This window comes from Schistocerca americana, chromosome 8 (genome assembly GCF_021461395.2).
Source record: "Schistocerca americana isolate TAMUIC-IGC-003095 chromosome 8, iqSchAmer2.1, whole genome shotgun sequence".
Classification (NCBI taxonomy): Eukaryota; Metazoa; Arthropoda; class Insecta; order Orthoptera; family Acrididae; genus Schistocerca; species Schistocerca americana.
The window spans coordinates 163635429-163649990 of record NC_060126.1 but is presented as its reverse complement, the minus strand read 5'-3'; the positions used below and the strand labels follow the sequence as shown (position 1 = coordinate 163649990).

General features: G+C 43.8%; 1 pseudogene; it reads left to right on the top strand.

Moving 5' to 3' along the window:
- The first annotated feature begins 728 nt into the window (after positions 1–728).
- Positions 729–882, top strand: LOC124546248 (annotated as a pseudogene).
- The last annotated feature ends 13680 nt before the right edge of the window (positions 883–14562 follow it).

Here is a 14562-nt window from a genome sequence, read left to right as displayed (position 1 = left end):
TTGAATCTTCTCAAATTTCCATGTAAAAATCAGAGAATTCACACAATACATAAGTCCGCCATTCGGGAGGACGACGGTTCAATCCCGCGTCCGGCCATCCTGATTTAGGTTTTCCGTGATTTCCCTAAATTGCTCCAGGCAAATGCTGGGATGGTTCCTTTCAAAGGGCACGGCCGACTTCCTTCCCCATCCTTCCCTAATCCGATGAGACCGATGACCTCGCTGTTTGGTCTCTTCCCCCAAAACAACAAGTCCACTGCCGCTCAACCACCATACTGGATAGTTCGCTATTCAGCCGCCCAGAGGGCACTACGAGTGCCGCCACCAGGATGTTCCCATGCAGATGGTGGCAACAGACGACTAGCCAGAATCTTTCTTCTAATCCGTGGTTTCCAGTCGGTCAAAGCCTCATAACCACTCCTGCCACTGATCACAGCACACTGGGAAACAAACAGGTACGACTTCGAGGTATACGGTAGTTCTAACAACAATTCCACCACTGACATAGACTCCCCAATAAAAAAAATCCACTTTAACCAATCAGAAATGGGGATGTTGCTGTCCACACACCTCAAATTTCCCATGCGAAATGTCGATTCCTCCCTTTTATACGAGTTATTTTCGAAGAAAGAAGAAACCGGGTCATACACGTGTCTTCACATCGCTAAATTATCGTTACTAGTTGTGAAAATCCTGTACAACAGCGTAATATAGGCTATGCTTCGTCTAATTATTCTCTTATCACATAGAAAAATCTGGTCTTATCAGCTTAATATCTGTTACATCCTGCATCGCAGGATTAGAATATTACACGCACTTTTGGCTCATGATAGACTGCTAAGAGCATGCTCTACCTCTGTCACAGGATGCCTCCTCACTTTCGAACTCTCTTAAGATAGCAAATGCCTCGTCACTTATGAAGTTTCTAAAGGTAGCAGCACAGAGGAGTTGTAGATTTTACGTTAATACTACTTATCATTTTATTAATTCGGTAATATTGCTGATTTCATTATGATGGTCAGCTCTCCCTGTGTGGATGGGAGGTTGACATTTCGTTAAAAGATTTCACTGCAACGGAGAAACGCCTGATTACCACTCCAACCTGCGATTTACCCTATATATGCATGGTACTCTCACACTCACTCCCACCCGCCCAACAGCACGTCTTTGATATCAAATTGACTGACTAATTAATTAAACTGATTATGAGAGTCCCTTTGCACGGTGAGTAATTTTTTTCCTGCGATCGCATTACACTCGCCAGGTAACGATTATGGACGCTTCTGTGATGTCCTTAGTGGCTTCCCACAGGCTAGGTAGTCACTTTCTCTGATACCAAAATACATGGCAACCCATCGTCAAATAAATCCATCGCTAATTACGTTCTGTCTGTCGGGCACCTTGTCGTGCTGGTGGAAGTAAGTCACTTAGAATTCTGGTATATTGCTCCCGAACTATCCTGCTGAGACCCATCAGTGTTCAGGGGCAGTAGGATGCTTCACTCTCTTCTCCACCCCACAGTGACTCCACCCACGACCCGACCACCTCCACCAGGTCGCATGCGAACGGCCGCCAGTGCCGCTAGAGGTCGCGAACCCCTGCCAACATTTCTGGGGCTGTACCGCTCAAGAACGACCAGCCGCCAATCGCCATGCCAGGCAGCTGTCAACGATTCCAGACCTACAAAAGTTGTCGTACTCTTCTCAGAAGGTTCAAATGGCTCTGACCACTATGGGACTTAACATCTGAGGTCATCAGTCCCCTAGAACTAAGAACCCCTTAAACCTAACTAACCTAAGGACATCACAGACATCCATGCCCGAGACAGGATTCGAACCTGCGACCGTAGCAGTCGCGCGGTTCCGGACTGAAGCACCTAGAAGCGCTCGGCCACAAGGCTGGCCTTCTCAGAAAGACTAGGCGCTTAAATGTCACTGAAGTAAATACAAAGGTTTTGAACCTCCTCCCATCTGCAAACTGAAACATTATGAGGTGTGTTTTCTAAATATGCCGGAGAGGCTGGCCCAGTGAACAACAGCAAAAAACCTGTCTGCAACCACCCCATCCCAAACGTGTAGGAGACTGCAGACTTGCGTTTCCCTCACAATAAAGACTTGTAGAAGCATTTCTATTGGCCAAATTAGTGTATGGATGCTTTGAGAACTCAAATGGGAACCCCTGAAGGAAAGACAATGTTTTTTTCGAGGAACAGTATTAAGAAACGAGATATGAAGCTGACTGCAGAAGGATTCTACTCCCATGGACATAAATTTCACGTAACGACCATGGAGATAAGATACAAGAAACTAGGATTCATACAAAGGCATATGCAGAATGTTTTCCTTTCCTCGCTCTATTTGCGAGTGAAATAGGAAAGGAAATGACTGGTAGTGGTACAGGGTACCCTCCGCTACGCACCGTATGATGGCTTGTGAAGTATGCATATATATGTAGACGTAAATTTAGTCCACCTACTAAGACATGAGTCCATCTATTTATAGGCACACAGAACTCAGGGAAATATGCTTTATCTTATTTTCGTTTCTGTAATATTAGCTTCAATTTTATTTCCCTTGCGTATTCCCCGTATGCTTTTCTTCCAGCTTTCTGCCTTCTCCTCTTAGCTTACTCCTTGTCTGCCATTCATACACGCATGTCACTTTTCTCCAAAGGTCGGTTTAATAGTAATGCAGACGGTATGTTTCAGTCCTGTGATCATGAGTATGTTTACTGTTTTGTATTTCTTCTATAACCATTACTAATTTGCCATTTTGCATTTCTTATCAGTCGCACTTTGTTTAGACGTCTATTCGTTGTCGTCAGTTTTATTTCCTGAATTTTTATAATTCTGTCTTTCAGCAGATAAATTCGATATCTTGTGTGTTTTGCAACGATTACTATAGTAACCAGTCACTTCGCCTATTTCATCCTGTGCTTTCTTCACTATTTCTTCTGTCAAAGCTATCCATTCGTCTTTTATAGTATTCGTTTGCCCCGCTTCAGTTGAACGTTGCCTAATGTTCCCTTTGCAACTTATCAGGACCTGTGCGTCAACTAGTCCAGTTCCCATCTTCTAAGATGCCCTCTATAGCTCATTAAATTTATACATTAGCCAAATTTAAACTTGTGCATATTTGCAAAGCATAAATAATGTTATTAATAGGCTTCACCATCCGCAAAAACACAGCAATGTGTTTGCGTTTGCTTAAATATGTTATATCATTTTGCGCCATTCTCTCCCTTTAGTTCACATTTCGTTTTTCTGTGTATGTGTACCCATTCCGGTCTCAGGTCGGAGAAGGAAGCGCACTGAAAAATGAATAACACAGGAAAATGGTGAAACTGCATGACGATAACATCGCCAAGTTACAATAAGATGCGTTCATGCTGATCGAGAGCTCTAAAATAATTTCCTCGAGACTCAAAATCGGTTTGCAATAGCAACAGTTTCATGATATGTCAACAGAAAATTCTTGGCTGAAATAGTCACAGAAAAAACAGGATATTTTTTAAACTCCCTTAAACCAAATACGGAAGTGGTTCCCTTGGATACCTGTAGGACACGTCCTATTTTCTTTTCCACGTTTCTCCCACGCCAAAAATGTACTCCTCCTTTAATTACATCGTCGTCGACAGGACATTATATGCTAACCTTCGTTCCTTCCTAATTGGAAGATAGCTATCAACGTAGATATAAACTTGCAAGAGACTGAGTCCTTCAAGCTACAGAGAGTTGGCCAGGCTCTCGGCAAAAACGTGTTCTCACAGTAAAGTCTGCAGAGGTGGTGTTGCAGTTAGTGGGAAACTCATCATAAATCCTATAAGTAATGATGAACGAACCTGTCAGACACACATATAAAAGCAATGAGATAACAGTGTATGGATTACATATAGAACAGAAACTATACCTCCCTAAAATTTTATGCAAGTTCTGAGGCCGAATGATTTTGGTCCCAGAGTTGAGATCTGTGAATGGATTATATTGCACTGCGTCCATTCAGACTGCTGACCGTTACTTAGAATAATTACTATGAGCTTAAGTTGTGACCATACGGAATATATATAAAAATATATAACTTTCACCTTAATTGTATAAATTGGCACCATTCCCCTGAAGGGTGGATATGGTGGTTAATTTACAAGATAGGTATCATCCCACCTGGGGGGGGGGCAATAATGATCAATTTACAGGGTTACCACGGTTAAACCCTGGGGACTAGCGATCTTATCTGCTTGATGGTGGATGTTGTGTTTCACTCATCACCATTCGATCATCATCAATGCACGAATAAATGAAGTACAATCAAATAAAGAGTTGTACTATGTGACCAGACAACCCTACATGGGGTCTCCAAGCCAATAGTGCCTTATGACCACTAAACTTTTAAGAAGTAATACAGGAATTGCGTGTTTCTATGGAATCTTTCCTACATTTTCGTCATAAACACACATACACATACAGACGTTCACACAAACACACACACGCACACACACACACACACACACACACACACACACACACACACACACATCATTTCCCTAACCTCATCTGACATGTGCATACAACAACAAAACCTTATACACAGTACTTGCACATGTGCCTCACCCTCATCATAATGAGTAAATTTAGCCTATCCGAGCTATACACCACAATTTTTTTTTTTGTTAAACAGTGTACTGCCTTTGCAAATTCTCTTTCTCTCTATCTCTCTCTCTGTCTTTCTCTCTCTCTGCAATGTTTACTCGAGTGAGGCCACAACATTATGATATATTACAGATGGAGTGAAAGGATGAATAACGAAATAAAAATATTACAGAGATAAATTTTACTACATATTTTTTTTACATTTGCATACAATAATCACATTTTCACACATGCACAAATACCACAATTAATTTTGACTTGCACTGGCATTTTGTTTACCATACAGTGCAAAAGTATGAATGTTTTACACACTGTTATTCATCTTCAACGTTTTTTAGAATATCATCTCTTGTAGGCTGTTGCAATTCGAGTAAATATTTCAGATATATACACCAACTACACAAGATTTCACAGCTTAATAAAATCGAGATGACACTAAATTCCATTTTGAGGGGAAACTGCGTATAATACGACTAATATAACCTTAATTTGTTTGCTTCTGTAGCCGAGTGATCAGTGTAAGTGGCTGGCATGTGGAGGACCGATTTTCAATTCCCAGTACCTCCGCTGATTTTTCCTTAGTGGGAGGACTAAAACGGAGTCCTCTCAGCTCTGCGACACCAATTGAGAAGCTACATCACGTCTGAAAACCAACCAGCTGCGAGACTGGTGTGCTGACAGCACTACCCCTACATATGACATCCAAGTGACTCCACTGGCTGATGAATGACACACCGGTCAGTTGGAAATAACTCGCCTGTCTGTAGCCAGAATGGTGGAGAGCGTCCTTAATGTAACAATCAACCATTTTCTCTTACTGAAACAGAAACAACTGAGTGTAATAAATGAATTCATGTTTATCACGAAGTTTAGAAGCAAAAAGGTGCTCCCAAAGTACAACTTCTTGACTTGTAACTTAACCCACCGACTCCATGCTTGACCGATTGGTAATAGTAATTAAGAGTTTACTAACCACGTGGAATCGTACTGTTTTCCGTAAAGTAGTTGGGGAAGAAAATGCTTTTTAACTGTGTATGCTTCTCCCAATAGCCTTAAAACAACTGAGTTTGTTTAAATAAATGCACTTACAGCGTCCAGAATAACGTTTTTATTCTTCTGAAAGAAGGAAGTCATAGCTGACGCAGTGCCGACGAAAGTGAAATTTACTTTGGGCACCCCAAATACTGCGCGCGAATGCCACAAAAGAAAACAGAAAAAAAACAAATGACGGGATACTTCCCTGGCCTCGCTGCTGCTCACTTCACAGGCACAAAATTCTCTCTCCATCTTACTCAACCGAGAATGGATTTGACATTGTTCGTTACTATTAATTTTATTATTGAAATTGAACCACAATGAATAACAAACTTATGACCCATGTTACCTAATGGAATTTTGAGTACAAAGCTATCCTTTACTTTGGGCTTTTTTCCAAAGTGCAATGTGGATGAAGGGGCTCGATTTTCAATTACTGTTGGGACACACAAATTTCACACTCAGTACTGCCTACCTGGCATCAGATCCATCCATACCGCCGTAGCACACCACATTAGACACGGAACCTTAACTTGGTTGAGACCCACTGAAAGAAAAACTACTTCTAAAAACCTGTTTTTGGTCGCCAGCTCTGAAGGAGCAATTTCGAATCTTTCTTTTAGTTAATATGACTTTTGATAGTGCCTTAAATGGCTTTATTTACTTTTAATTAAAGTGAATTTAGTCTGAAACAATATGGTAACAGCTGAGAACTTCTTTGGCCAACTGTTGGCAGCTATCATTACTTTTAGCAAAATTTACGAAAAGTGCACACTTTGTAAGTAAAGCATATTTAGAGTTGAAACAGCAAAAACATCATAAAATTTGACTTTAAGTGACTTGAACAATGCGACCAAACATTCTTACTTACAGTATAACTATTCAACACCTTTGAAAAACTGTTTTCTTATGATCTGTGAAGCAGTTGTAACATGGAAGATTTCAATATACTGTGTTTTTCACATCTTTTGAAACAAAGAAATTTGCTTTAACACACAAGTGTCTTTTATACAAAATGACAAGGAAACATGGAAATGGTGATGACTTGGAGGTAAAGATTTTCCGAAATGCGTTTAATAAGAATCTATTCCGTTTCAGACCAAAACTGTGACTGTAACACACTGCATACACTCTCAGATGGAAATGTTTATTAAACGTTTCTTGCTATGAGCAGCCTTTCGGTGGTTCACCAATGCTTCCTGCAGAATAATTTTGATTGGTTCTTCTCGTATCCAGTGATGGAATTAATAAGTGATAGACATGCAACCTGACGCATCTCTACTTGATGATGTGTCGACTGGATTGCACCATATGAAACAGTCGGATATTCTTGCTTTCCGAACTTAAAATTCTGGAGACGACTTTAGGACACAAATTCCGCTGCCGCACGAAAATTAGCTGCACTTTTTACACAATATTAGCGTTATTTGTGCCATACGTCGTCTTACATGACACAACACGGTGTACACCCTGTGAAGGCTCCACCGCAACTAAATTGGTTTCCATGTCTTTTCCCCCTTGGTGCAGCTCTCGCCAGGGTCATCCACACAACTGGACATATAAAACTCGAAGTGGATTCCCTATTTGTTTACTTTAAGATGTTTAAATAAATTACAATTTAAATAGCCCTGTGGTTGTTCCAGTCAGTACAACTATTACATCGCATTACCATAGCAGTTTTAGTTCCATTAATTATTAACTCTTTCGTAATTTCTATTTCTATGTTCAAAGAACATATTCAAAAAATGTACTACTTTCTCAGTCAGATTCCACTTACATTTATCTTCAATGCAATATATCGATACTTCAACATCCTAATTCAAATATAACAAAGTTTAAAAAAAAATTAAAAGTTTTATTTAACTGTAGCATCACAGACCGACAGTATTATTTTTACATTCACTTATGAAAAAGCGTTTAGATGGTAACTCAAATTAATGACTTTGTGTTTTATAACTAAACATTCTTGCGAATTAACAACAGAGCCCCGACATTCATCTTATAGAAAGGAAACATTAATTTTTTTCACAACTAAATACTCTTACGAATTAACAATAGAAGTTCCATAGTCACCTTATAGAGAGCAAACATTATTTTTTTATAAGTCAAGTGAATAGAAACTGTCAAAGTCAAATGAATAACATTTTTTATATTTACTGTTTTTCTACTAGGTGCATATGGAAAGAAAAACTGCCAACAACCTTGCCACATTGGTAACACTGGTTCACGCCAGATCACTGAAGTTAAGCACTTGGATGGGTGGCCGAGCACTGTTGGCAAGTGGGGTGGCTGCACTCAGCCCTTTTGAGACAAACTGACGAAGTAGCGGCTCCAGCCACGAAAGTTGACAATGGGCGGGAGAGCGGTGTGCTGACCACATGCCCCTCCAGATTTGCGACCAGTGACACAAAAATGGGGAGGATGACAAGACAATCGGCACTACTGTTGATTCTTCTGACGCGTCTTCGGCTGGAGAGAAGGAGACATCAAAAAATTACGTTAGTTCCCAGGACTATTTTGGAAATCAACTTTGTCCATGTTATTCAGTCTTCCATAATGCATCAGGCACACAGTGTCACTGTTGAAGAAGTCAAGTTCACTAACGGGGGTAGTTGGTTCAAATGGCTCTGAGCATTATGGGACTTAACTGCTGCGGTCATCAGTCCCCTAGAACTTAGAACTACTTAAACCTGACTAACCTAAGGACATCACACACATCCATGCCCGAGGCAGGATTCGTACCTGCGACCGTAGCAGTCCCGCGGTTCTGGACTGCAGCGCCTAAAACCGCACGGCCACTCTGGCTGGCAGGTGTAGTTGAGGTTGTTGATGGCAAATATATTTTGCAGACCTTCAGATAAACCAGCATTGTCACTACCAATTAGGAGCTGACATGTCTTGTGCTCAATACAGGCGTCTGCTAACCCGTCTCCAATGCCAATATTCTGTTAGTGCATATTGCACTCCCACGCTCGCCCAGATGCTTCAAGTGCTGCAAAATGCAACCAGAACAGTTCCTTCTTCCTTGAATTACGACAAGCAATTGATAAGCAAAATAGAAATTTATTTATTATTATTATTATTATTTATTATTATTATTATTATTATTATAGGAAGAAGAAGAAGAAGAAGAAGACGATGAAGAAAAAAATTTGGAAATTTGTGGTAAGTTCCTATGGGACCAAAGTGCTAAGGTCATTGGTCCCTAGGCTTACACACTACTTAATCTGTCTTAAAGTAATTACGTTAGGGACAACACAAACATCAATGCCCCTAGGGAGGAATCGAACCTCCAACAGAGGAAGCCACGCGAGCTGTGGCAAGGCGCTTTAGACAGCACAGCTACCCCGCCCAGCGAAGCCGAAGAAGAAGAAGGGTTCTTCATAGTCTAATGGCAGTCTGCCTTTGGCAGTGCTACGTGGTGGACAGGTGCCTGTGCCCTGTGCACAGTGCAAAGCTTGCCTGTGTTTGTGTTCATATCGACCACTACACGCGCCCCAGATGTAATAGCAAGGCCACATGGTGTACCAATAGCGTAAAGCAACGTTATAATTTACCTTCTGACCCGACTTTGCATAACCCAAAGCAATCGAAGAGGAATGGTTCTTAAGACACGAGATAAAAGATACCAGTGTAGCGGTACCACCGTTTAGGATAGCGAAAGTTAGTTTTGTTCAATATTCTGAGCACAAGTTACAGCCAGGTGCGGGCTGGATTGCAGTGAGTTATGCATACCAACAGTTGTGAAGTGGAATAGAGGCCACAGGGCAATCAAATTGCTGAAAGACCATACATAGAGGTTTTGCATGTCGCAAATCACAGGCAGAAAAGGCCCACTGGCCAACCTAGCACGTAATGAGTACGTGACGCAAAGCAGCAAGTATGGCAAAACAAAGGTACACAGCCACGTATAAATAGGTGTGGGTTTCTAATGAGATTCTTTCAAGAGTGGCAGCTCTCCTGGATGGCGGGGCATGTCACACCACCAGGTACACGCAGCAGCAGATGGGGCGCCAGCGTTCCAGTCCATGGCGGATCGCTCGTTCAACCCTCTGACATCGACACGGGGTCCGTATCCAGCCAGCGGCGAGCCACTCCATGGCTCACTACCGCAGGCAGTTGTCCTGGATTCCAACACATGCCGGAGGCATCCCGAGGCGAGGGCCACAGATTTGGACGCCAGATCACGGGCACTTGTTGTCACTGTGATCTCAGCCATGCCAGCGATAAGAACGCAGTTGGCTGCCGGTGGCTCACACTGAACAGCGCTGAGTCGGCAGGGATGCAGACCTCTGAGCTGTGCCGGCATCCCGACGCCGTCACAACTCTGCTGGCATACTAGGCCGACACACAGTGCATGCACAGGTCTCTGAGGGAGCCATTCCGCGCCAAGCCGTTTCGCAGCCTGCAAAGTAGTGTCCTCAGCATTGTGGGACCTGGTGACACAGACCGAGGGGAACACAGTACTGTAGATGGACCAATAAATCACTTGGAAAGCTTGGACGACTGTTAATATGGTGCCTTCTACCTCTTACAACTAGATTTGGTGTTGCTAATACATTTGGTGGCAGAAGTTGCCACTACACCAGTATTGGACATCGTAGCTATAATTCTTTCCATCATGAGCAGCACATTGTACTTGAGATTATCAATGACGCTACAAGATCGTCATGGAGGCAAGTCAAGGACTCCACTTCTTCCTTATGAAGGCCAACATAGACATTGTGACAATTTATCATGTGGGTTACGTCATCCAAATAGAGTTTCCGAGCTCTCTTTTGAACCAGCTGCCAAAGCTATAATAACTGTCCTCCGCCCCTATGGCATGGTTTCCTAACACATAGCCAAGAAATGTGCTCAGTTCATGACATGTCTGGCTTTGAATAGTGTCTGACAAGTGTGTATCGATGTCCATAGCTATATGCCCTCCTCCTACCTCTGGATCAGGGAATACAGAGCCATTATCATGTACAACAGCCAAGCCTGCACTTTCTCAGGATTCTGAATGGAAGGACATTTACAGTCAGAACGTATACAGCGATGGGTCGGACAATTACAACCTAGGGAAGTGATGCCCCCAACCAACCCGATGCACGAGGAGAAGTTCACAAGCAATGTTCGTCACAGTGGCGCAAGTGGGAGTGCAGGTCGATACCAGGAATAGTGACAATCTCATGAACATAAATGGTGACATTGCACATGCAGATGATGTGAACCTTCCAATGTCACAGACAGTGGTAGTGATGAACAACCTTGCACAACGATCACACCACCACCCATCCCCTCTGTGGACAGCATAATGAACAACGAGTGGATGGAGAGAGTTGTCTCCACCATCGCACAACCCCCCCCCCCTTACACACACACACACACACACACACACACACACAGGGGAAGATGGTATGGACTCCGAACACTTCCTGGCTACAACAGCATGGAGAGATGATGAATAAGGCTTGTTGGCAATCCCATTGAGATTGACACACCCAGTTAGCTATTCCCATCAATGACTTGCAAGTGTGCCCTCCTATGGTTGGGCCCAGCAACGTGTTGTCACTCATTGCCTAAATCCATTTCCTCTCTCTGCAGTTGTGGATCAAGTACAGAGAACCTGCAACAAGCGTACAGAGTGTCCAGTCAATACCAATATGATTCAAAGTACAATGAAATCACAATTACTGCAGACTTGATTTGCGCATCAGATATCGACATTGCGCTATTACAAGAGATGCATATTGCGACGATTCTGGATATTTATGGATACGACTTGTAGCACTCCATTGATGATCAGGCCTGATGCAGTGTGGTGATCTACGTCTGAGAAGGACTACTGTTCACATACATGACCATACTCCCATCTGCATCGGGCATGGACCTTACCATATTTCGAATGTATATGATCAGTTCATATTCTCAGTCAGACACATCAAACAAAGATCTGTTTTCTGCTTATTACTCTGTAGACATCAGTCCCTATCCCTTGGTCGTTCCAACCACACTGTAAAAGGAGGTGACAATAACTGCGCATTGCATCTGAAGATAAGCATCATGACTACTCATTGTACCTGGCCCTACACACCCAGGTGGAAGAACTCCCCCTTATCGACGCCTGGGAGAAGGTCTACGACTACACCCGTCCACACACGTCTTAAAAGCCATTCTGCAAGCAAAATAGATAGCATCTGTATCTCTGTGCTCGCTTCAGAAAAATGGTCACTTATCTCTTCCGATCATCGCGCGCTCGTATGCTCCTTCTTATTTCCATCACAGGAAATCTAGTGCAGCGATGGGACACATCCCTGCTCCATGACCCATTTTGTCGACAGCTCGCTGCAGCATTGGAAACTTCCTGTGAACGCCGTCTTCCCAGGTATCCCTCTACAATGATGTGGTGCCTCAGCTGCACCAAATCAATGATCACGAGAGAGTTGGTACAATGCGGGAAAGAATCGGCTGCATGCACCGTGACACTATGAATTATTACTACATTGTCCTATAGGCATTCGATAACCAACCTCCATCACCTGAAACGCATTGGGAGTGATAACACGTTAAAGCCAAGCTCCTTATGGTTCAAAATGGCTCTGAGCACTATGGGACTTAACTGCTGTCCCCTAGAATTTGGAACTACTTAAACCTAACTAACCTAAGGACATCACACACATCCATGCCCGAGGCAGGATTCGAACCTGCGACCGTAGCGGTAGCGCGGTTCCAGACTGTAGCGCCTAGAACCGCTCGGCACTCCGGCCGGCCAAGCTCCTTATGTTGACATGCAATAAGCTACAGTATATGGAGGTGAGACAAGATATACACCTGAGGAACCATAGTCGGTGTCGTCAACAGTTTATCACCATCCTCCTCAAGAAATATGGTAGCCATATCAGTACACAGATGACTATTGTTTCCGCCTTTTCTGTCCGCTATCGACAATTTTATGATGATTGAACCTTGGGAAATGCAAATTCCGAGAATGTTCTCTGACGCATCACACATACTCTCTTCGCAGCAGAGGCAACATCCTTGGCATTGGCAATTACTACAGACGAGGTGGCAGACGCTATCGCCTAAAGTGCGTAAATGAATCGCCAGGCCCAGTCGGGCTTCCAGCGCAACTCTAACACGCATTCTGTGAGATGATGATCCAGCAGTGAACCGAAATCATCTTGGAGCTGCTCACTCCCAACTTCCCCATGCCAATGGCTTTTTTGTCCATCACTTTAATTCTGGTACATAAACTGTCCTAAGGTCCGGCGATCACATACTTTCGCCTACTTATTCTTGTCAAAGCAGACTACAAGAACAATGCATGCCTTTTGGCGGCACGTCTTCACACGCTATTGGCCTCAATCCTTTCACTGGAGTAGATGCCACTTTTGGCCATGGTGCTAACCTACAAACTGCCCCCATCCAATGTGCTGTTCTCTATTACCCTTGAACCCCTTATCAGAGACCTCCTGCCTCACCTTACGGGACTCACCCTACACAGTCATTCCTTCCGTTGCCAGGCATATGTGGGCGACCCCCTTCTCCTGGCACGTACACCTATGGAAATTCATAATGTCATAATGGAAGATCCTTGGTAAGCACCCTTAGTGTGGCACCGAGCGAGGTGGCGCAGTGGTTAGACACTGGACTCGCATTCGGGAGGACGACGGTTCAATCCCGCGTCCGGCCATCCTGATTTAGGTTTTCCGTGATTTCCCTAAATCGCTCCAGGCAAATGACGGGATGGTTTCTTTGAAAGGGCACGGCCGACTTCCTTCCCCATCCTTCCTTAATCCGATGAGACCGATGACCTCGCTGTCTGGTTTCCTTCCCAAACAACCCAACCCCTTAGTGAGGCCATATCAACGATTACCAAAAGCAGTCGTGGCCATCAAGACGAAGGGGCACTGCTGCTGCCTACAGTGGACGAACCCATTACCTGGGTCATACCGGTCATACGGCGACGTACCCCTACTGCTGTTCGTTTCAGATTACACGACCTACATCAACACGATTTCCACTGCAGCCAGAATCTGCTCCAGCGAGTGGCCTAAGTCAACCCCCATTCACATCCAAGCTAGTAAACGCTGCTTAAATCCTCCCTCTATCAATGGACCTAGGACGACAACTCCACGTGGCAGTTGGGTACTTTGTATCAGCAGTTACCATCTTTACAGTGCGCTATGACACCCACACCCTCCCCACTTCAGCAACAGGGCTCATTCTCGTCCATACTAGTGACAGAACATCCGCTTTATACTTCAGTACGACAACGCGTTTGTGTGGGCCTTCGGTGTCCCTTACGCCTCTTGGAGATCCTTATGCCTGCCTAACCTGCTTCGCCGGCCAATGTGGTCCAAATTGCCCCAACAACTTCCCACATGCAGACTTGCTTTGTCGAACTTAGCTAAGTGCATGATATCCTTCTGGCAACAGGTGCACCATGAGTGGAAGATTGTTACAAGTTTTTTTGGCAACGCACCTCCCAAAAATGTGTTGCAGAACTTTCACCCTGATATCCATTGGACAACAGTGTGGAAGAACATCCATGTGCCTTTCCTTACAACTGATGCACAAATCCTGTGTTAAAGTGTCATTAATGGTAAACAGGAGGCAAACCAGCGACTTCATCGCACTGGATTGGCCGAATCACCTTTATGTACTCGCTGTCACAGCGAGGACACTGATGAGCATCATCTCACATGTCTATCAACACACGATGTATGGCAACTTGTGCAACGGATACTGACAGGTTATCTCCGTGCCCCACCACCGACTGTTAGCTCACAATCCCTTTCCCTTCCAGGGGACACTCATGTTCTATTTACCAAGCACCACACTATCACACGGTTCCAAGCACCACACAGTTCAAGGACCTGAAGATTGCATACCTC